Source organism: Hemicordylus capensis, chromosome 4, assembly GCF_027244095.1.
Source record: "Hemicordylus capensis ecotype Gifberg chromosome 4, rHemCap1.1.pri, whole genome shotgun sequence".
Classification (NCBI taxonomy): domain Eukaryota; kingdom Metazoa; phylum Chordata; class Lepidosauria; order Squamata; family Cordylidae; genus Hemicordylus; species Hemicordylus capensis.
Window position 1 is genome coordinate 89,323,152 of NC_069660.1, and position 25,387 is coordinate 89,348,538.

Consider the following 25,387-nt stretch of genomic DNA (forward strand, 5'->3'; position numbering starts at 1 on the left):
AATAAACCATCCAGACGAAAGCCATATAAACTTATTTGGCGAGATATTGACTGCTTCCAACTAGAGTTAAATTTATCAATAAAAATTAGGTGAGCAAGGCCTGTAGAAAAGAAAAACAATCTTAACCAGAAGCTGAGAATGGAAAACCACATCCGGGCTTCCATCTTAGGCATACCAGTTTCAACCCTCAATATTACATTGGGAATCCAGAAGAACTCTGGCTTCCTTCCCTAAGAGCAGACCTCATTGTCGGCTGCCTCAGCTTTAAATGACCCAGTGCACAGATGACAGGCCTCAAATTCCCCTCTGTCCTGGTCCCCCCCAACTCTCATTCCTTGTTTCTTGTCTCTTCTGGTTGTGCAGTCATGCCAATGTTGTGTCAGGCAGCTCATTCTGCCTTGCTCCCTCGGTTGCATCGGGCTTCTGATGACCTGGGCCCACCCTGCCACTATCCTCATCAGGGGAGAGATGAAGCCCCAAAGGAGGGATGCTATGCCCCTTGTGCACCCCACTGCCTGCTGCTGGGCTGCGGGAGTATCCAGGTAAGGTGGAACCCCGACAATAATGTTATTGCATTTATCCGCTATTATTTTAATTACTATAGTTTTAATTTGTTGTTTAATATATTGCATTTACATTTTTCTTTGTAAGCCATTCTGTTCCTGTCTTAAAGGTAGGCAGGCAGGCAGGCAGGCAGGCAGGCAGACAGACAGGATAGACAGAGAGGCAGGCAGACAGACACTATTTACTCCTCAGGTCACCTGGTTCATTTTGGCATGGCTGGCTTGTTTCCCTTTCTGCCTCTATCAGGGAGAGTGCTGGGGAGGAGCAAGGCTAACCAGTCTTTCTTCCCATGGAAGAACCATTGAATATTAGAAGAGCATCTGCTTTGCATACAGAAGGTCCCAGATTCAACCTCTGTTGTCTCCAGGTCAGGCTGGGAAAGACTCCTGCCTGAAACCATAGAGGGCTGCTGCCAGTCATTGCAGAAGGTAGAGCGAGGCAGAGCAACAGTTTCACTCCATATAGGCAGCTTCCTATGTAACCTATGTGTTCTATTGCAAATAATGATGCTTAATTCTATGGGTGTGCACCAACCAAAAATAACAGTTTGGCTCAAGTTAAAACCAGATTCGAACTGAACCGCATGCTGCCGAACCGGTTTGGTCAAATCAACCAGCTCGTCCAGTCCGTTTGATCGAACCAGTTCAGCGTCTAAGACGTGTAAAGGGGAATCTGGTGGGGATTCCACGTTACAAGCACAGGGGTGGGGGATCCTGGGTGGGGGACCCTGGCTCCTGTGAAGGCGCGAGGTGGTGGTGGCAAGAGAGGTACTAAAAGGGTTTACTTACAGCCAAGCCTGCTGCCTGCTCTGCCACTCGCATCCCAGAGCAGCCCATACCTGCAGCACGCGTGTTCTCCCTACTTTACCAAGCCGCCCGCTCAGCAGCCGTTCGATTCTGGGCTCTGCGTGGAGGCCAGGACCGAGATGCTGTTGAGTGGTTGGCTTGGTAAAAAGAGGGGGGAGTGCACGTGCTGTAGCGATGGGCTGCACCGGAAGAGGGGGGCATTGGCAGTGCGGGCAGTGTGCTGGATAGTAATCAGAACCTTTTACTACCTCTCTCACCACCACCCCCTCCACCGCCAGTTATGTGCCAAGCTGGCCTGCCCGAACACGGCTTGGTTCAGTTTAATCACTGACTGAACCGCCCCCGGTTCAGTCTGTGATCGGAACTCTGAACCAGCATGGTTTGAGGTGAACCGGTTCAGCACTGAACAATTCGTACACACCCCTACCTAATTCCATAAAATAAAATATATTCCATACCATTTGAATGCAATCTTGTGCCTGTGGTTAATATTACCATTATATTGCAACTTTATAGAAACAGTTGCCATTTTTGATTTTTACATGCCTCCCTTTTTAATTAATATATTTTTTATTTAATCAACATTTTTGGAAGGGCGGTATGAATGAATGAATGAATGAATGAATGAATAAAATTCATGCCAATTTTAATGCTTGTCGGGGAATGTAAACAATACCATCGACTATCTGCTTTATACAGAGAGCAAGGTACTTGAGCCCTACAGTCAGTGTCCTCAGTTCAAGACCTTTGCACATTACACTCTCTGAAGGCAGAGGCACCTAGAGAAGGATCTTAGATCAAGATCTTAATACCCAGGGCTGGTTAATATAGGAGTATCACAAAGAAATGAAAGCCCTCCAGCAGTGGTAAAATCTCTACTTGGCAGGTGTTGTGAATGAGCAAAAGTCCTTTAAAGCTCCTGAAAATGCACTTGTAAGAAATGCTTGGTCATTGTCCACTAGCACAATATGTGTTTTAATGTTGCAGGCGGGCGGAGGGGTGGGGGGATGGTCAAGCAAAAATATTTGTGCAGGAAACTTTAACACTGGGAATAATAAGACAGCTTTTATAGAAGAGTTTCTACATGTTGTAAAAGGTTTTTAAAAACATAGTAAAAACACACATTCAACATTGCTGATTCTTTTAATGCAGCTGCCCTGCGTCCCAGAGGTGGTGTATAGGCACTATGTGCCATAGGTGTAAGTACTGTTTTTACACTGATTTCTGTAGTAAATAATCATATAAAAGCCTGAGTAAATAGTGAGTTCAAACTAGAGTTGCCTCAGGGGCTAGCTAGCTGTGGTGGTTAGCACATAGCCTGTTCTGGGCCCTTCATTTGTATAAATGCAATGTACTGAAGCATACTTCAAAAAACTAACCAACATCTTTTATCCAATGGCTTCAAAGAAATAAACTATCAAATGGGATAGCCTAAGATCCAAACCAAATAAGAGAAACAAATTAATAACACTGGATCCAGTGCAAAGTTGCAGGTTTCAAGGAAAAAAAGAGATGATGGACTGGAAAAGTGTGAGGAGAACAAGGAAGAGTTTTGCATGAAAAGTCAGGTTAACAAGAAAGCTTGAAGCTGGTTTGTTGGTTATGAAGACATTGCTGCTTTAAACCTGTAATACAACACGCTAAACTGATGCAGCCATCTTTGTTCTCCTGAGGAACAAGGAAGTTAACAATGTGAGTCTGAATTGTGGCATCCTTGGGGTTCTTTGAAGAGTTCTTATCTGTCTCCTTAGCCCGGTATTCCAGGCTATTTGGTAAACTGGATTAGTTGGGCATCTAGCTTTATTGCTGAAACTAAAGTCACCCTAAAACACAATATAAATTGTTCTGCTACCACCTACTGGATAATTGAGCAGTAAGGATTCTTTACACTGAATAAAAATTCCCACCTAAGTGTGGTGCAGAGCAGAAATAGAATTCTTCCAATGTTTTGGATAGACCCTATTAATTGTAACAATATTATATCTAGCCCGAAATTCTCCACATCCAAATAGTGTAGCTTATATACTAGAACTGTGAAGATCATTCATATTGTAGAGTTGCATTGTACAAAAGAAAGGCAGGTAGGCAGGCGGGGAGAGAGAGAGAGAGAGAGAGAGACTACGGTGATTTGTCTGTTTCATCATATTATCAGGGAGTAGATTCCTTTTTGATACAAAATATGGCCATCAGTTGAATGTCAATCATGCAATCATGACTTATCCTACCTTCCCTCAACTCAATATTTATATCTATTGTATACATTTATTTATATATGTTTAATATATTTTGTATTTTGGTTGTTGTATACCACTTTGTTGCCGTGGTTAAGCAGGATACAAATAATTAAAATAATAAAAGAACTAACTCCTAAAGTAAAGATGTGAGGAATTTAAAGGGGCGGCACTCTAGTTTGCAGCTATGCTGTGGTGCTGTTAAATAACCTCACGCTGTATTGATTACCTCTAGTCAAGTCAAGTTCATTCTTATGTGTGTAATTTAGAAACTGTTGCACAGAGTTTTCAGATTCACAGAAACTAATTAGATACACCCAATGTACCTTTTCTGCAAGTGATTGTGACTTCGGACGGTTCCAACGAAGGATGGGGAGCTCATCAAATGATATACAATTGACTTAGAGTAGCTACATACATTCTGTTGTCAGTTTGCCATGTACAGTTGCTTCTAATCCAGGGCTCTTTAGGGAAGTACACAGCCTTTAGTTTTAAGTTTTAGTTTTAATTTGTTTTAGTGGATTGTGCCAGGCTGTTTACAGGGATATGTCTGGGATCTCTTGTTAAGGATGGGGTTCTCTTGGTAAGGATGAATCTCACATTTGATGAAGTTGGTGCAGCTATTTCAGTAGTGTTGGGGAATAGAGGATTGGGCGTTGGAGTATATACTCAAGCTACTCCATCACATAAACTTGACCCTGTCATCCCCTATGAGGACTGCACACCAGGTACAAATTGTACTGGGGTTCATGGCCTCTTGTGCAGTCACCCATGTGAAGCCACACATGCATCCTCTACAACTTTGGTTCTTAAAGAATTTCAGGCTCCTGTAGGTAGGGATGTGCACAAAACCGGTTTGCCCGGTTTGGTTTAAATTCAAACTGGGTTCAAACTGGTGTGGGGAGGTTTGGTTTTGCTCAACCCCCCCTTTGGTTCAGTTTGAATTTGAACCTGGTTTGAACCATTTTGAACTGGTTTGAGCCTCCAAAACTGGGTTGGGTGGTATGCACCCATGGGTGCCAACTACCACCCAAACCCCAAAGCAATCAGACGCTCTTACCATTTTTAATGATACTTTAAAATTTTTATTATTATTGTCCATTATTCTCTATTTAGAGTACCTAGGGGCAAAAAGCTGGTGTGGGTTGTAGGCACCCAGGGATGCCTACCAACCACCTAACAGCAAAGCAATCAGAGACTCCTGCAATTATTTGTGAATTTTTGAAGATTTTTTATTATTATTCCTCCCATAGGGAATAATGGGGATTCCAGCAAATGTATCACTTCACGTCAGGGGGAAAGGGGTGGCCCAGAGAGGAGAGTGGTGGGTGGTAGTTCCCAATGGGAGCAAGAAAACTACCAGAATTATTTCAAAAGAATTGGGCAAAGGGCTGATTTTTTGTGATATGTTGAGTTTATGTGTCTTTAAGGTTTTTCTCCATAGGGAATAATGGAGGTTTCAGCAGCCCCATAACTGCACTTGGGGGGTGCTGGGATGGCCCTGAGCAAGTGGTGGTGTAGTGCACAGAGGGTGCCAACCACCCCCATGGGTTGCTAACCCATGGGGTACTGGGTTTTGTTGTTTCTGAAGTGTTCTGAGTGTAGATTCTCTGGTATCAAATGAAAGTGGATTCACTGTTTGTCACTGAAAATCCTTTGGATAACTCCACTTGGAGGGCACCAGGGTGGCCCAGAGAGAGTGGCAATGTAGTGTACGTAGGGTGCCCACTACCCCCATATCTACAAGCCCATGGGGTATTGTTGTTACTGATGTGTCCTCAGAGTAGATTCTCTGGTAGCAAATGAGAATGGATTCATTTTCAATGACAAACAATTAATCCACTCTCATTTGCTACCAGATAATCTACTCTGAGAACACCTCAGTAACAACAAAACCCAGTACCCCATGGGTTTGTGGGTACGGGGATGGTTGGAATCGTATGAGCACTACACCACCACTCACTTTGGGCCACCCCGGTGCCCCCCAAGTGGAGTTATGAGGCTGCTGAAATCTCCATTATTCCCTATGGGAAAAAGCTTAAAGCTTAAACTTCAAAAATCATTTAAAAATCAGCCCTTTGCCCAATTCCTTTGAAATATGGGTAGTAGCTTCCTTGCACCCATTGGGCACTACCACCCACAACACATCACTCTGGGCTACCCTGGTGCCCCTCACGTGAAGCTATAAGGTTGCTGAAATTCCCTTTATTCCCTATGGGGAAAAGTTTAAAGATGCACAAACTTAATTTTTTTTTAAAATCACCACTTTGCCCAATTTCTTTGAAATTTTGGTGGTAGCTTCCACCCATTGGGCACTGCCACACACCCCACTCCTTTGGCCCCAGGATCCATTTTTTCTGATCTGAATTGATTCAGATTTGGAAAACTGAGGTACAAATCGAGTCTGGGGTGATGGTGGGGGGTTGATTCAGACCCAAAACAAACTGGGGGTGTTTCAATTTGGGTACATATCAAAACAAAAAAACCAATTCATGCACATCCCTAATCAGGACGTAATTCTGCCGGCATTCTTCCGTGACCCGCAGTGTGATTTAGAGAGATCATTCCATATGCTGGGTGTTCATAGAGCACAGGCCTTCTACCTTGACAAAACTTGTCCCTTTTGTAAGGATAACAGAGTCTTCATGTCCTACAGAGAGGACAAAGGAGGCATGAGGATCACTCACCAATGCTTGTCCCACTGGATTGTTCAAGCTATAGTGGAGGCCTAGGAGTCTCAAGGCAAGGACCCACCCAAAGGCATTAGGGCACACTCTATTAAAGCGGTAACTTCCCCAGCTGCCGATCTGTCAGGCATCTCCATGACTGAGATCCGGAGAGCAGCCACCTGGTCCTTGAACCACCCCTTCATTAAACACTATGTGCTGACCTTCGGTCCTCCAAGGATGTGCACTTTGGGAGGGGCATCTTGAAGCATGTTCTATCCTAACTTGCACAAGGTAAGTCCAAGAAACCCACCTCCTTTAGGAGCTTGCTAATACCCAGTGGTGTGAATAACCTAGGATCAAGTCAAGGATAAGCAGGTTGCTTACCTGTAATTGATTATCCTTGAGTGATCTTGATTATTTGCACAGCTCACCCTACCTCCCCTCTTACTTGGAGGTTGTCCTCTGGGTAACATATGTATTTTACTTACCTGCTTTCTCACTCACCCTCTCAAGTCCCTGTCACAATGGTCGCTGAAGAGTGGCGGTCATCCAGGAACCAAGAAGAGCGGCGCTTCACCCTCCCTTCTGACGGACGCATGTGCACTGTGGGCAGAGTCAGGAGCGCCATATGAAATTTTGGATTCTTCCTGAATGGGCTCCTGTGCAGGCACGTATCCCTAGTGGTGTGAATACCCAGGATCACTCAAGGATCATCTGTTACAGTTAAGCAACCTGTTCCCCCCACCCCCTTCTCTGAATGTTTTTAAGAAGGAACTGAAAACATATCTGTTTAGTCAGGCTTTTAGTTTATAGTTTTAAAGTTTCAGTTTTAAAGTTTTTATTATATTTTAAACTGTTTTAATTATGCTAATGTTTTAATGATTTTATATTGTGAACTGCCTAGGGACTTTTTTTGTATGGGGCAGTATACAAAAGTACTATATAAATAAAATAAAATAAAAATAAATTAGTCCTAGGACCTACACAAGTTGCTGGTCACATGCTGGATTTGGTCTTTTGCTCGAATCAGGAATTCACTAGGGCAGTAGACATGATCGCTACTAAGTGTCCTCTTCAACCTGCTTCAAATTTTGCTCCATGGTATACAGAAGAGCTATGGGAGCTGAAGCGGCAAGGTAGACAACTGGAGTGCAAATGGAGGAGGACTCATCTTGAATTTGATAAGACTCAGCATAGAGCCCATTTGAAGGCCCGTGCTGTGGCAATACGAGTAGTAAGGAAAGTATGTTATTCTGTGCTCATTTATTTATTTATTTAACACTGTTGTATACCACCCAAAACACAAGTCTCTGGGCAGTTTACAAAAAAATAAAAATAAAAACAACAAATAAAAAGGTTAAAACATCACAACAATTAAAATTTAAAACATTAAAACTATTAAAAACACAATTAAAACAATATCTAATTAAAAGCCTGGATGAACAAATGCGTCTTGACTGCCTTTTTAAAAGTTGTAAGAGATGAGGAGGCTCTTATTTCAGCAGGAAGTGACTTGTGTTCCAAAGCCTTGGAGCAGCAATGGAGAAGGCCCATTCCTGAGTAGCCACCAGCCAAGCCGATGGCAACTGCAGATGAACCTCTCCTGATGATCAAAATGGGCGGTGTGGTTCATAGTGAAGAAGGTGCTCTCATAAATACCCAGGGCCCATGCTGTTTAGGGCTTTATAGGTTATAACCAAAACCATGTATTTTCCCCAGAAACTTATCAGCAACCAGTGTAGTTCTTTTAAGAGATATCGTCTCTCCAAGATGACCCAGAGACCAATCTGGCTGCCGCAATCTGTTATGGATTGTTAGAAGCGAGTGGTGGTGGGGAGGAGAGGGCTGGCTGCGAGTGGGGTGGCTGAGACTAGGGGAGTGGAGGAGGAGGTGGCTTTGAGTGGTGTGGCTGTGAGTGGGGTGGCTGACACTGAATAGTAAAGCAGGGGCTGTGGCAGGACTCCTAGCACACAGATGTTCTGTGCAGGTCCTGCTACCACAAATTATGCAGTCGAGTTTCCCACATTTGGGGAAATGCAAAGGTCAGCACATCCACAGTGCAATGGATGATATATGCACTTTTTGTATTTTAATTGTACATTGTTTCAATTATATTGTAAACTGCTCTGAGGTTATTTTTATGAAAAGCGGTATAGAAATAAAACAATAAATATAGAAATTGAACAATAAATTTCAATTTTAGCTTTGACTCGTAAGGAAGGTGCTCTAGGCCCCTAAAGATCTTGGTTGCCCTCTTCTGCACCTTTCTAGTTTTACAATGTCCTGCTGAAGATATGATGACCAAAACTGTATGCAGTACTACAAACGTGGCCACATTTGTATAAGGGCATTATAGTATTAGCAATTTTATTTTCAATCGCCTTCCTAATTATTCCAAGCATAGAGTTAGCCTTTTTCATAGCTGCTGCACATTGAGTCAACACTTTCAACGAGCTGTCCACCACAACCCCAAGATCCCTTTCCTGGTCAGTCACCGACAGTTCAGACCCTAGTAATGTATATGTGAAGCTGGGTGTTTTTGCCCCAAGATGCATCACTTTACACTTGCTTACACTGAACTGCATTTGCCATTTTGTTGCCCACTCTTTCAGTTTGGAGAGATCCTTTTGGAGCACCTCCTTCACTACATTAAATAGTTTGGTGTCATCTGCAAATTTGGCCACCTCACTGCTTACTCCAACTTCTAGATCATTTATGAAGAAATTAAAAAGCACAGGTCCCAGTTCAGATCCCTGGGAGACCCCACCGTTTAGAGAACTGCTCATTTATTTACCCTCTGTTTCCTCATTTACCCTCTGTTCCCTCATTTACCCTCTGTTTCCTAGCCTTCATTCTGTTACCAATCCACTTGTGAACCTGTCCTCTTATCCAATGACTGCTAAGTTTTCTCAAGGGTCTTTGATGAGGAACTTTGTCAAAAGATTTTTGAAAGTCCAGGTATACTGTGTCAACTGGATCACCTTTATCCACACACCTTTCGATACCATTGACTATGGTATCCTTCTGGGCCGCCTCTTGAGTATGGGAATTGGAGGTACTGCATTGCAGTGGTTCTGGTCCTTTCTTATTATATTATTATTATTATTATTATTTCTTTTTTACACAGTCAGACAGGTGTTATTGACTGGTTTGTTTTATCCAGACATCGAGTCCTTCCCAAGGACCTGGGATGGCTGAATTTTATCATCAATACTGTTGGTTATTATAGATATTGTCGCAAAATATAGGCTGTTCCCAGTAAAGCTGCTTTTTGTAATTGGCTGATGGTGATTTCTGTGGCCCCTATGGTGCTGAGGTGCTCCTCAAGGTCTTTTGGAACTGCACCCAGGGCGCCAATTACCACTGGGATTATTTTGGTCTTTTTCTGCCACAGCCTTTCAATTTCAATTTGTAGATCTTTGTATTTGGTGATTTTTTCTATTTCTTTTTCTTGTATTCTGCTATCCCCTGGTATTGCTATGTCGATTATTTTGACTTGTTTTTCTTTCTTCTCGACTACAGTTATATCTGGTGTATTGTGTGGGCAGATGTTTGTCTGTTTGTAGTCGGAAGTCCCATAATATTTTTACATCTTCATTTTCTTCAACTTTTTCAATTTTATGGTCCCACCAATTCTTGGCTACAGGTAGCTTGTATTTTTTGCAGATGTTCCAGTGTATCATCCCTGCTACCTTGTCATGCCTTTGTTTGTAGTCAGTCTGTGCGATCTTTTTACAACAGCTGATTAGGTGGTCCACTGTTTCATCTGCTTCTTTACAAAGGCGGCACTTGCTGTTTGTTGTTGATTATTATTATTTCTTGGGGGAGGGTCCAGAAGGTGGTGCTGGGGCACTTCTGCTCGACTCCATGGCCATTGGCCTGTGTGGTCCCGCAGGGTTCGGTCTTGTCCCCCATGCTGTTTAACATCTACATGAAACCGCTGGGAAAGGTCATCCAGGGACTTGGACTGAGTTGTCAGCAATATCCAAACGACACTCAGCTCTATCTCTCCTTGTCACCTGATCCTAGGGAGGCAGTGGATGTCCTGAATCGGGGTCTGGAGGCCGTGATGGGTTGGATGTGGGCTAATAAACTGAAATTGAATCTGGACAAGATGGAGGTTCTGTTGGTCAGTAGGAGAGCCAATCAGGATGAGGAGATTTTACTGGTTCTGAATGAGGCTGCACTCCCCTTGAAGGAGCAAGTACGCAGCTTGGGGGTACTAGTGGACCCAGCTCTGCTTTTGGAAGCTCAGGTGGAGGGGTGCCTTTGCACGGCTTCGGCTAGTGAGCCAGCTGCATCCATTTCTCGAGAAGGCAGATCTGGCCACGGTTACCCATGCCTTAGTTAAGTCACGGCTGGATTACTGTAACACGCTCTACGTGGGGCTGCCCTTGAAGAATATCCAGAAACTACAGCAAAGTGAAAAAACGCGTGCAAAATGTGGCAGCTAGGGTTTTATCTGGAGCTGCCCGGTGGAAGCACATCACACCCATTCTGAAAGATTTGCACTGGCTGCCAGTTCGTTTCTGGGTCCAATTCAAGGTGCTGGTTTTGACCTTTAAAGCCCTTAACGGTTTGGGCCCAGCATACTTGAGGGACTGCCTGCTCCCAAGGGTTGCTGCCTGCTTGACAAGGTCATCTGAGGGGGCTCTGCTCTGGGTACCAACAATGAGGAAGGCTAGGTTGTCATGCACTTGGGACAGGGCCTTCTCTGTTGTCACTCCCAAACTCTGGAATGCTCTCCCGGTGGGTATCCGCTCCTCAGTCTCCATCACAGTTTTTAGAAAGCATGTCAAATCGTGGCTTTTTACCCAGGCTTTTATATGATTGTTTCCACTGCTGCTTCTTGTATTTTGTAGTGTTTTTATGCTTGTGTTTTAATTTAATTTTTTAAAATCAGAGTTGTTTTTATACTTCTTAGCTCAATATTTTAATGTGTCTTTTTTATAAGCTTATTTTTCAATTTTATTGTGAGCCACCTTGGGATTTTCTTAATGAAAGGCGGGGTATAAATTTAACAATAAATAAATAAATCTCTTAGCTTGGCTTTTAATGATATCTAGTTTTAACCTTACTTTTAATGAGAATAAATCTAGTCTAAATGTTTTTTTTATTTTAATTGTTTTATTCTGTCCCCTCCCCCTATATAAACTGTCCTGAGCCACTTCAGGAAGGGCAGTATATAAACTGAATGAATGAATGAACAAATAGATAAATAAATAATATGGTGGTACAGTGATGTATCAAGGGTATCCAGGTGATAAATCTGAGGGCCCACCCACTCCTAAGTTCAAAAGGTGACAAACCTGTCCTCCTCAGAGAGCTGAGTTCTTCGCTTCACTTCACTTCAAGGAGTTCTTCCTCAGAGTGTGTCAGCTGTATATGGGTGCTGCAGAACTTCTGAGGTGGTTTCCTCCAGCTCAAGATCACTATTAAAGAGTCTCCTTTCAGCAATTTGCACATCAAAGATGGCATCTTCCATTTCCATTTAAGATAATGCGCTGAACATGGCCTACATATGATATTTTTGATTTGCAACACCTCTGGAGTATGGTTGCTATGTATTTAAGACTCATATAAAGACAGCAGTAGCCTATTTGAAAGAACGCCTTCAAGACTTTATTAAAAGGACTGCTCCAAGCCTCAGAATGCTGAAGTGTTGAAAGCATTTTGAAGGGGTGAAGCTATTTGGGTGAACTCTCAAAAACTATGGGAATTTACACCAGCCCTATATACATCTCAGGATAAAAAAAGGCATCCTCTTTTGTTTTGACAAAACCCATACATTTTATATTGTCAATAATATGTTCACAGGGGAAGTTTCCTTGCAATTCAAAGGGATTATTTTTAAACCATCATTATTAAGTATACTTGATATGGAACAATAAACCCGTATTTTCCCTTAGTAATAAAAAAGTCAGCCTTTATCAACCCTTCGAGGATGTAGTAGAGCACAGATACCAATGAACACATAATAAATAAGCCATGGTGCCTTTTCCACAAAGACAGAGAAAAAGATGGGTTTTTAGATTCCACTGTCTGCAGTTTTCAGCTACTCAAATGAAAAACAGATATGATATTCTGATGGGGACGGCCTGGAACATTCATTGCAGTTTAACATTCAGGAAAGCATGCAGCCATCCAAATAGGTAAATGTGTCTTCCCAGCATGCTTTTGAGCATTGCAATTATGGCATCAGGAAAGTGAGATCTACAGAAATGCTTTTTAGTGACATAAACAAGCATCTTTCACTGTAAAACTGGTCTGAAAGAAATTATATGGAGTGCAGAGAAGATGTCAAGGATTAGAGAGAAAACAGCGACCTGAATGCTGGAGAACAGAATAATATCCTTTCTATATGGATAGGTACCACAGTCATAGGGAATAACCTAGTAAGAAGGTTATTTTCAGTTTAGGTTCCAGTTTGAAAGTAGTGCCCACAATAGTTCACTGCTTAGCTGAGTCACCAGAATGTATCAGTCTTCACCAGCAGATGCTTGCTTCACCTTACCACCAGCCAGCCTGCTTATCCTCTTTCCTGACAAGTGACCTTGCAAAGAAGAATCACTTCCAGGTCAGCCCACAGATTTGTCTGAGCAATACTCCACCCAGTCTTGTGTCTGTATCTTAAGATGGTTCTCCCCAGCCCTCCTTCCATTCCAGTCTGCACTGATCTCTGCTCCTGGCTTCTCTGAATTTTCTACTGAGCAATTATGATGGAGGAATGACCAAAAAGCACACAAAGTAGTGGTCTGCAGTATATGCTTATGCAGTGAGGAAACCTGGCAGATTTCTCATCAGATGCAGATACTGTATGTGATAACACACTTCTCATCATTCAGGCAAGTGCTACAGACAAATTGCTCTTCAGTTACATGCCCATTCTAGTAGATTGCCGCTTGGAAAATCGTTGTCCATATTGATTCTATGAGGCTATTCTCACAATTGAAGAAAACCGGGCTAGCCTCTGCTAGCCCAATTTTCTGCAATTGTGAGATCCACCGGGCTCAGCTGCGAGCCCAGTGGTTCTAGAGCGGGCAACCCGCTCAAGTACCCCTCCCCTAAAACTGGGTTTGCAGAGCACGTGCTCCGCAAACCCGGTTTTTTAAATTGTGAGTAGCCACAGCGCAGCTCCGTGCCGTGGATACTCACGAGGAGACCCCTGGAGGGGAGGCAAAAAGCTGCTGCCTGGCTCCAGGGGTCTCGCTAGCATGGTCTTGCCAGGGGTCTCACCAGTGAGCACGCAGGGCACGCTGGAGCTTCCGGGGGCCAATCGGCCCCCACTCCCCCCAGCCCCTGCTGGCTCTGTCATAGAGCCGGCAATAATGTGGGCGGCCAATCCGGCCGCCCAGGGGTCCCGCTGTGATCATCTGTGGGGAGAGCAGGCTTAGCCCACTCTCCCCACTCTGCTGCAGAAACCGGGTCTCACTAATCATGAGACCCGGCTGTATGACTTCTGATATTATATCAACTATGTACCATATGGTCTATACACCACATGGTCTATGCACCATAATTATGTGGGAAAGCATTTCAGAAAGGGGTCGTCCTCAATGTAAAGGTAACTTTGCTGTGGGCTTAGGAGAATTTGTATGACCATTTGCCTTCTCTTTCAAATTAAACAAATGGCTATCTACAGTAACTGAAGGGGGAGTGAAAGTTGGAGAAATAATTTTTTAAAAGAATAAAAAATAGGTCAGAAATGGAGAGGGGGCTTATTTTGTGCAGGGAGTTGGTGTTCAGCACTTTATAGGATATTCTCCTGTGATAGTGTGACACCGTAGGAGAATATCCAGCCACAAAACAGCTACACGTTGTCCCTCCTGCCTCCTCCTCATCCGTAGTGTGTGTGTGTGGGAGAGAGATGTGACTGACAGGCCATACACAGATGTGACTGACAGGCCATACACAGCTGATCTGATGCTACTGATCTGATACCTTTTTTGCAACTGTCTGATCTGATACCTTTTTTGCAACTGTCTAGCAAGTTTAGCATCTGAATGCACCCAAGTCATTTGAAATCATTATAATTATATTATTATCCACAGAGGCAGAAGCCTCATTTTAGGGAGAGGTAACAAATATGGACATTCACTACTAGGATTAACGACAAGCTGCACTGGTGAGCAAGGGCCAAAGGCTGAGCTGAACTGAATGTAACTCAAAACCTCCACAGCTGTTTTCATTTTCCTCCCTTCAACACAGCCCCTGTGTGGCACTTCAGGGAGAATTATGAAAGTGGTGTGTAATTCAGAGAAGAAATGTCCTCCTCAACTCCCCCCCACCCCGTGCTGCCTTTTCCTGAAGCAGTGAAAACTGCTGTGGTAGATCATTTTCTCTTCAAGGGAAATATCAGGTTCTGTTTTATATGTATTGCTTATGTAGCTTTCGATTATTTCTAACTCCTTTCTTTACGGACTTGTTACGCTTCCATCCTCTTGTAGATCTTCTATCCATTAACCTAAGCAACCTATTGTGCCTGTCATTCATGATCAAAACAGTGTTGACTTCAGTGGAGGTAGCAGTCTATATAGCAGCAAGAATCTTACCTCTCATGGAAAGGAGCACTGAGTTATTCGTTTGTGTCAGGGATAGTTTTTTTGTTTTTGTTTTAAATATCAAAGGTTGAAACCAACACAGTCTTTTAAATACATGTGATCCAATCTTCAGTAGCTTCCATAAACTTGGCTTTGAATGGTTATGTTTTTGTGCAGTAATCTCTGGCACAGACCCATGTTACACAAATGTCAGCATTTTTCAAAATGTATTCAGAATAGCACAAGTGAGACCATGCTTTCAGGTGAAATGCCAATTGCACTTTCCTCATAAAATTGATGAACAGAGTCCAGATCACACACTCTACATGTCTCCACAAGAACAGGACAATATACATCCTCTAAAATTAAAGTTTGTAAAGACAACCATACTAATTAAAAAATACTGATTAGCTATCTTACATGTTGATACGTTAAAAATGTGTGTTGTGTGTTGAGCAAAATTGAGACCCTTCTTCATCTCAACAGAAGTAATATATGGAAAGATTTCTTATATAGAACATATTAGGGCCTTTCACATGACCATATGGGACTGGGGTTTGTGGGGGAGGGCTCTTACCCTAGTAGCAACAGATGATCAGAACCTCTATTTGGGTCACCAAAGCCAGAGTACACACACAAGGCTTTAATTGATGAAATAAGGAACTGGATGGATAGAAGGCCTTCTGAGGACTGAGAAGGTCTTCCCAGCATGCTTTATACTATACTGCCAGTACACTGGCAAGCCTCTTTACATCAGCAGCTGTCTTCTGATTGGGCATGAAGGGGCAGGTGGTGGGCCCAGTCCTGCTGAAGCTGCTGCAGGCATAGAATTATACAGTGTGCTTTGCAGATTGGCACATTCATGCTAGTTCCAGGCCTGTTACGAAAGGTAAGTGGATCCAGATGACCAAACAGCAAGGTAAGAAAGCTCCCTTTTCCTCCTACTTGGTTAAGAACAGGGTACTAAAGTTGGACTATGCTGTTTTGAGAAGGCTAGGTTGGAGAGGAGAACTGGTCTTGTGGTAGCAAGCATGACTTGTCCCCTTAGCTAAGCAGGGTCCGCCCTGGTTGCATATGAATGAGACTTGATGTGTGAGCACTGCAAGATATTCCCCTCAGGGGATGAAGCCGCTCTGGGAAGAGCAGAAGGTTTGAAGTTCCCTCCCTGGCTTCTCCAAGATAGGGCTGAGAGAGATTCCTGCCTGCAACCTTGGAGAAGCTGCAGCCAGTCTGTGTAGACAATACTGAGCTAGATAGACCAGTGGTCTGACTCAGTATATGGCAGCTTCCTATGTTCCCTATGAGGGATTTTCATGTATTCACACACCCATGCCAACTAGGGTACAAGACCTCTAACTTGAGGTTGATATTTGTGTGAAAAGGCTTATTGGCTGAAATCCAGATTAATGCTTGTTGCATTCTATCTAGTAATATTTTGTGTTTTGTGTTTTGTTGTTTGGAGGTTTGTCACAGTGGAGATCTTGTAGAGAGTGTGGGGGTGGAGTCAGAATGAAAAAGGAGGGAAAAGAAAAGAAAAATAGAATTGCTTCTGAATAAAGTAAAGTTGTGCTGTTGAGTCGGTGTCGAGTCCTGGTGCCCACAGAGCCATGTGGTTGTCTTTGGTAGAATACAGGAGGGGTTTACCATTGCCATCTCCCATGCAGTATGAGATGATGCCTTTCAGCATCGTCCTATATCACTGCTCTCCGATACAGGTGTTTCCCATAGTCTGGGAAACATACCAGCGGGGATTCGAACCAGCAACCTCTTGCTTCCTAGGCAAGTTACTTCCCTGTTGCACCATTAGGTGACTTACTTCTGAATAAAGTATTAGTCAAATCAGCATATGATTTCTTCATGTTTATTACAAGGGAAGCAGTTATAAAACATTTCATGACAAGATTTTGAACCAGTTGTGTGTGTAAGCCTGCAAAGTGCATCTTCCTTTCATGGTCTATATTCCTGGACTGCTTCATTCTACTTTTGCTGCTTCTGACTGTTTATCCCACTTCCTGACCTGCACAACCACTGAAGGTACTTTTTCCTTATCTATCCTGGACTCTGTTGTTCACTGAATGCCCACAGTGGCATGGATAACATACCACTACCACCTTTTTTCTTGTCCACCCCAGGAGAACCTGCTCTTCCCTGGAAACAATAGAGGTCCTACTTCTGCAGTTACCTCCTCACTATACAGATCCCCGATTTTACTCCAGCAAAGCAGAAGGCTATATCGCTTCGTTGCCTGGGCCCTGATAGACAAATAATATCTAATCATTTGTCCTTTCCTAAGTTTCATTAGGGGATGCCAACCGTTACGAAACTTCTCTTCAAGCCTTATATGATCGTTCCAACCCTACTTTGAATGCAGTTGCGGAATGTTATGAGTTCTGTTCTAGATCCCAACTGCCTGTTGTATCTATTGATCAATGTGCCACAGCATTGCATACCTTAAATGTAACCTGTGAGTTTGCCAGCTTCACCGGTGAAATGATCAGGGCTCAGATCTTGTGGAGTCTTTGGAGTGGGTGGTATATTAAATGTTTCTAATAAATAAATAAATAAAATAAAATAAAATAAATTATGGAAACAAACTTCTCCAAACTGCATGAAAAAATGCTACTGGAGAGGAAATGTACCTTGGATAAAATTATAGTGATGGTTAGGCGGGTGGAAAATACTCTTAACTGTGCCAAATCACTCTCTTTGGTACCCCAAAACCAACCTCCTGAAATCCAGGCTGTTCAGTCTAAATCCTTCCAAACTCAATCGTCTCATATAGCACTGCCCCAACAACAAAAATCTATATTCTGCTTTTCAACAAAAGTTTCCAAAGGGCTCACAATCTAAAAAAGAAACATAAGATAGACACCAGCACCGGAGGTGCTGTGCTGGGGGTAGATATGACCAATTACTCTCCCCTTGATAAATAAAGAGAATCAGCACGTTAAAAAGGTGCCTCTTTGACATTAGCATTGAAGCTCCAGAAAGTGGCTGCACAGGAAAGGAGGAGCTACCAATGCTACCGATGTGGAGACTCTGCCCATAAAGCTGATTTTGCTTACTGTCCTGCATGGAGAGTCACTTGCAAAAGGTACAAGAAAAGGGACAATTTGCTAAGGAGTGCTGCCCACTCAGTTACTGATTCATTATAGGATGAACCACTTCCTGCCAGTGTTTTCAGTGTGACAGAATCAGAGCCTGCTTCTCCACACTGTCAAGTAAAACATAATGGCCATGAAGTGTAGATCCTGACTGATTCGGCTTCTCTGAACACTCTCATTTCCCATCTGCCTTACAAGGAACTCCTTACTACATCAGATCTGCACCTGCAGCCTTCAGATATCCACCCATAGGGATATGGAGGTTTCCTTATTGCCATAAATGGATACTTCACTGCTGTCCTGAAATACAAAGGATGAACAGCAGAAGGGAAAGTGCATTTGTGTCACAAAAAGGAATCTCAGTATTGGGCTGGAAGCAACAGAGAGCTTTACAGATAGCGGTACACTCAAATAGCATGGAACCTGTATTCAGATGATGGATACATATCATATGCTGATATGGTTGCTGATTTCTCAGATGTTTTTGCTGGTACTCCTGGCACTGCCATACATTTCAAACATAAAATTCAGATGAAGGCAAATGCAATACAACCCAAAGTGAGGCATGTACCCATAGCATTGCGCCAACCACTTCAATAGAAACTTGTAAGACTACATCATGTTGACATCACAGAGCCTGTTGACAACTGATAGGGCTATCTGTGCCATCTCACCCTGCGAATGCAGAGATGTGAGATTGGGTAAGGGAGAAGCAACAAAAATATAAATTGTATGTGGATCAGAAACAGGATGTGAAACAGCAAACGTTTCAGGTGATGGGCTTTATTCGAGTACAGTAGCCTTAGAAAATGAGAAAGGGATGTTCCTGATATTCTGGACCAAAACAAATAATTGAAACCGGAGGAAATTCTGTCATATTGGATGATGGAAAGAAATCAAGCATGCATACTATGAGACAAGAGGGAAGGGAGTCTGATCTCAAGAGAGAAAATGAAGAGAACTTTGATCTTGCTTCCAGTTTTGACCTCACAAATGTGGCTGATGAAAGTGATGGACAATGCTCAGTACCAGAAGAAAAATAACAAAAAATTCCTGTGTCAGAGAATCCAAGACTTAGGACAAGTGTGCATAATAGAAGACCATCTAAAATGCTTCAAGACTTTGAAGCTTTTCTCACGATGTGCGAGAAGAGCTTCTGTTGGGCTTGCAGGGAGAGCGGGCTTAGCCCGCTCTCCCCTTAGACAAGCAGCCACTCATAGCTGGGTGGCTGGATCGGCCGCCCACATGGCTGCTGGCTCCATCATGGAGCCAGCAGGGGCTGCAGGGATTGGAGGCCACATGGCCCCCAGAAATTCCAAGATTCCCCATGCGAGCACGGGGGATATCCTGGAGAGACCCCCAAGCCCAGGAAGTTGCTTGCAGCCTCCCAGTCAGGGGTCTACTTGTGTGTCACCAGGTGCCACAGCTGCACATGAGCAAAAAAAATGAGGTTAACGGAGCACTCACTTCATTAAACTCATTTAAGGGGAGGGGGAATTAGGCAGGCTAGCTGCCTTGGGAGCACTGGGCTCACCCGAGAGCCCGGTGGTTCCCACGATCCCTGGAAAGCAGGCTAAGCTCCCTTAGTCCGCTTTCCAGTGATCGTGGGAATAGCCTCTTTGTCATTAAATTTGTTACTAACTTTGTCACTAAAAGACTTTTAAAAATATTATTATTTTATCCATAATATAAGCAGAAAAGCATATGAAAAATAGAAATAACAAAAGAAAGAAAGAAAGAAAGAAAGAAGACGTGCTCAAACAATACAATTGCATGATTCTCATTACAATCTGTATACTTCCACCTGAGTTCTTTACACCATCATCTCCCTCTCCCCTTCTCAAATCTGAAAGATAAGTGGCTGCAAATTTAAGGACAATACTTAGTGTACCTGTTATCTACACAGAGCATTCAGCATTAAATTTCTCTACAAAGAGAAACCAAATCTCAGGTGAGAAACCAAACCTTGTGATATCTTACGTTGAATAAATGGTTCCCATGTCTGAGGGGGAAAAAAATCTTCAGATTTGTTCTTAATATATGCAGTAATTTTGGCCATTGATGCATAAACCCAAAGTTTAAGATATCAATCATCTAGAGATGGAATCAGATTTGTTTTCCAGCAAGAAGCATAGAGGATTCTTGCCGCTGTTATCATATATAAGGAAAGTTCAGTGTATCTCGCCAAAATATATGGTTTAGTGATATTTAAGATAAAAATCTCCGGGGTGGGGGGAGGAAAATCTATAAGCAAGATTTGCTGCATCTTCAAATGTATTGTTCTCAAAAAAATTGTGCTTTTTTACATGTCCACCACATATGATAAAAAGTACCTCTCTGTTCTTTACATTTCCAACAATCCCCAGAGTATTTATTGTTCATCTTTGAAATCTCTACTGGAGTAATATACCAGCGTAGGTAAATTTTATACCAGTTTTCCCTCAAGGTACTATTCACTGTAAATTCTGTGTTCACCTTGCGCTAAAAGATTTCAAGACTTCATCACTAGATTTTGAATCAGTTCAATTTTGGTTGATATGAAGGGGAGGGATGTGTTGTATTCTATCTAATAATCTTTTCTGTTTTGTTGTTTGGAGGTCTGTCCCAGTGGGAATCATGTAGAAATTGTCTGGGGAGGAAACACAGAAAAGGGAGGGAAAGGGAAAGGAGAAAAATAGGGTTGCTTCTGAATAAACCAGCATAAGTTTTCTTCATGTTTACTAGAAGGGAAGCAGTTATAAAACAACATGGCACTAGTGCAATGAACAAATAGGCACACATGCAGGAAGGTTGCATAGCTGAGTGGATGCTCTAAGTTGTGTGATCGCTTGCGGTCTTAATCTACCTGCACAAATGTTACACTTGCACAATAAGGATAGCTTTGCATAATTCTCTGCAACATACATGGATTGAGGAAGAGGTTTAACAACAGGAAGTGTGCCACAGGATGTAAAAACACACCCTGTAACACCAGTGCAACCCTAGTCTGGAATACAAGCTCCCAACTTTTTAGAACTAGCTAGCAAAATAATGTCCTTCTACTAGTACAGCATTGGTCTTAATGCAGCCATTGCTTGTAACCCTTCCTTACTCCACCCCACACCATGAGATTCCTTGTAAGTACTCCTGACAACAGTAGTTTGCCTAGTGAAAAGTGAGCATGGGAGGGGGAGAATAGTGTTGCAAAACATTCTGTGGGGGGCTTCATTACATTCTACTCCCTGTGTGCAAAAGGGACTGGGTCGTGCCCATTCTTATATCTCTTATGAAATTGTCATTGCATGCATGCATTCATTTCATTAGAGACATTTAATATACCGCCCACTCCGAAGACGGTGCACAGCAACATGCAAACAGGCAACAATAAAGATTACATTCTAAATTAAAAACTAAAGTAACTACCAGAGGACAGAAAAATGAAATACAGGGCAAAAGCCTGGCGAAAAAGAAAAGTCTTCAATAGCGATTTGAAGATCGGTAAAGAAGGGGCTAGCTGGATCTGTAAGCGGGGAGAGTTCCAAAGGAGCGGGACAGCAACTGAAAAGGCCCTTTGACGGGTCCTAGAGCCCCAAACATCTCAGAAATCAGAGACCGACAGAAGGGCCATCTGAGATGATCTAACTGGACGGGATGTAACTGGATGGGAGAGGCGGGTCTGTAGGTAGACAGGTGCCAGGCCCCGCAAGGCTTTGAAGGTCAGAACCAGGACCTTAAATTGAGCTGGGAAATGAATAGGCAACCAGTGCAATGACTGTAGGAGAGGTGTTACCCTGTCATATTTTCTGGCACCCAAGAGTAGGCCAGAACTTTATTTCAATATACGAATACTCACATTTGAATATGTGGTTCTTGGAAAAATGATTACATTGAAATAGCCCAATCGGCATGTGCAATTGTTTGAAACTATATCAGTCTCATCTTAGTGTTAAGAATTTCCACTTCTTGGCAGGGGTGAAACTATAATAGGGCAAGGGGAGATGTCTGGGGGCCCACTGTCTTGGGGGGCCCCCCAGAGGCAAATCACATGACTGACTCCCCCAGCCGCACACCTGCCCGGGCTTCCTTCTGTTGTATTCATCCTCCGAAACTGATGTGAGTGTTAAGACCTGGAGCTACCAGAACAGTACATCTTTTTCTAGTACAATTAAATGACTTGCATCGTCCACAATTTACAAAACCTTTAAAAAATAATTTAGGATTATATTCTATTGTGGCATATATATGTATAAATTTTACTCTGCTTTTTGTTACCACTATTCAGCCTCATTTAAGATTTCTTTACTTCAGGAGCTGAGCTTCCGTGAGGGGGAGCATTTTAAAACCCTGTCTCTGGTCCCACTCCAACCTTGCTACGCCACTGCTTCTTGGACAATGTTTAGCCAGTACAATGACCTCGCTTCTTGACAATCTAGTAAAAGAGCCAGCTGTTGAAGACAATGACAACAGAAAACGTATCCTTTGGTTTGAGTTGTGTTTGTTTAAAAAGGAGCTATTAAATGAGAGGAGTATTTGGTTAAGAATGTACAGGAATGGTTAAGAACATACTGTATAAGTTGCAGAAGTTTTGACATTCATGAAAATGCCATCCAGGATGATGTGAAAGATCAGATTTTCATTTGCAAAGTATTCACTGAAGGTAAAACAAAATTGCAGCCTTTAGATGAGATTTATTGTTGATTGACCTAGTGAATTTTGCAAATATCAAAGGAGCTTAGCAGTACCTTTTCTTGTGTGTTGTATATATCTTACATCAAGCTCAAATTCTGAGACTGCTGAATGGGTACCAACTAATTTTGTGTTGACAGCTTTGGAAATCAGAAATTTAAAAATAACAGATTGTGATGGACTAAAAATTTACAAAGTGCAGATCCAATATATTCTAAGACATAATTTTTTCTGAATATAACTATTATATCTGTACTGTGCAAATGTTCGAAACCTTTCTTGAATATTACTGGGAATTTGCATATTGCAAACATTTGCTGCCAGTTAGTGAATTATGGCATTCACTAATCAATAAACTTGTCTTCAGATCACAAATATGACTAAGCAAATATTTAAATTTAACTAACATATATGGACATATAAATTATATAAAACTTATCTCATGGATTGTCAATGGCAGGTTCTAGATTTATGCCCACCGACTTTTCAGTCCACATCATTTAACAGACAGCAAGGTTTTCTGAGCCAAATATTGGGTTGGATTAGCTGCACTCGTGGAATTACACTGGCAGGAAACTGGACCTTTTCTGTCTCATGTCTACCACAGAGGTGGAATTTGCAGCTGCCTTCAGTTCATTTATTCTGGAGTAGTTCCATTGACTGCAGTGGGATTGCTCCAGAGAAATAGGTGTAAGGATCAAAGTGTGAAAGTGTTTTTTTAAAAATCCCAAACCAGTCTGTGGAACAGTAATAGTATGCCTTTTATATTTAATAAGCTTTCTAACATGTTTAAAGCCTTCCTTCCCCCCTTTTCAAAAATATTTTTAGAATGAGTGAAAATAGTTGCATATTTGGGCTATGCCTATATATTGGAGAGTCATCTGTAGCTCACATCATTCACAATAAAATTGTCAAGATTGCTACATAGGAGGTCTCCAGTGGTAACAGTGCAGTATGGATGATGTGGGGATCAGCAGTCTGTTCAGCCTATGACGTCATGTTTGTGGAACAGAGTAGTAAATCTATTTCTTCTGCTGTGGTTACCTATATAAAAAAATTACCACAGCTATGCTTGAGAAACGAAGGTCTTCAGTTATGCTATGGTTTCTTTGCACCGAAGAAAGCTAGGGTTACCACATTTTGTTTTTAAAAATACTAGCCAAAGGAACAGCCCATTCAAAATAAATAGGACTTGAACCAAACCAAACCAAACAAAACCCAAAAGCTGGTCAAATGCCAGTTAGATGGTAATCCAGAAGAAAGCAGATAGTCTAAAGGTGAGTAAATCTAGTACTTCTAGTGGAGGATGAGCTTCCCTAGGACTCAGATTAGATTGACTTGGAATAAGCCAAGCTCTTTCCCCTGCAAAGCCTGGATTAATCTGCACAAGTACAGATCTGTTTGGACTCTGTTGTGTTCCCTGATCAAGGGTGCAATGGGCCCTAACCATCCCACCATCTCCATTAACCTCTAACCCACCTCCTTCACTCTCATATGTCTCCTTCACTCCCTCCTCCCTCCAAATATCTGTTCCTTTTTCTCCCATCTATTCACCCAGCTGCCTTGACAGAAGCAGCAAGTAGGATTGGGGGAAGATGGGAGGAAGGACTCTTTCACCGCATTCCAGTATCTGGTGTGCTTCTACGCAAGCAATGGAGGAGAAGAGATTCCCTCCCTCCCTCCCTCCCTCCCTTTTATTATCCAAGTAAGTGGATGGGAGGCAAGGATTTTGGAGGACCATTAGGAAGCGTGGGATTTGGGGCAGGTGGGCTGGTTGTAAAGGAGAGGGCGGGACCTGGCTGGGTTGGTAAAAAGGAGAAACGTGCTGAATTTCTCTTTGGCTCAGATTAAACTCTGAGCCAAAGAAGAATTATGAGGTCATAATGCTCACTTCATATTTGAGGTGAGCATTACATGCCTCTAATATTTACATTTCTCAGCCAGGATGTCATAAAAAACACAAATGGGCAAATCAGCCAAGTGCTTTTAATATGGGTTGAATGGGAAATTGTCATCTTAGGCTGTAATACCACAGTAGTTAAGATGGGCTTGAGAGCTCACCATTTTATGGGTGGTGAGTACACATTTGGTGATATCTTACTTAATTATAAACTTTAGCCCAGTTTGTTGTTGCAAGCATGAGCTTTGTGAAAAAAGGAGATTGGAAGCTTCCATTTGTGGTTTGTTACAAATCACAGTTACCTGTTATATCCAAACTTGAGAACCAGGATCAGAGTATGGTTTGATATCTTGGTTTATTTTTATATTCTCGTTGCTTCCCAAGTTTGGATAAAGTGATAAACTGTAGTTTGTTACAAATTGTGAAGAGCACCTTCAGATCCCCTTCCCCTTCATGTGGAGGGGGGGACAGCATGCCAGCCTATGCTCATGCCCACTATGGGTGGTTATTCTATCTTAACCAGGCCATTTGCTTGGAAAGGTTGCAGCCTATGCTTGACCATTTGTTGTTGTTTTTTAAATTAGAAAATATCACATTAATACTCAACACAAAATTACAAGTTACAAAAAGAAAAGAAAAACACAAATGTTACCAATCACAATTATTATAGCATCACGACATTATTAACATTAGGGGGCGGGAATGCTTGACTAGAATGTGTTGTAAGAGCTGACTTTTGAGGGCCACTGGAAACTTGGGATTCTTAACACGATTATCATTTCAACCAAATGGAAATTAATTACATTTTATCAGAATTTGAATAGGATATTTTACTTATACACCTTGAGTCATCAGGACTGGAATGGGAGATATACATATATATGCAAATATTCAAGTTCAAAGCAAAA

The 25,387-nt window shown here is 42.4% G+C and overlaps 1 long non-coding RNA gene across 1 annotated transcript in view; it reads left to right on the plus strand.

The window, feature by feature from the left end:
* Positions 1 to 382: 382 nt before the first annotated feature.
* The window catches only part of LOC128324186 (uncharacterized), a 28,336-nt gene continuing 3,331 nt past the window's right edge, over positions 383 to 25,387 (plus strand). Inside the window, exons 1-2 of the long non-coding RNA XR_008306717.1 lie at positions 383 to 542; positions 22,202 to 22,365. This is a non-coding gene — a long non-coding RNA (uncharacterized LOC128324186). The remainder of the gene's footprint in view (positions 543 to 22,201; positions 22,366 to 25,387) is intronic.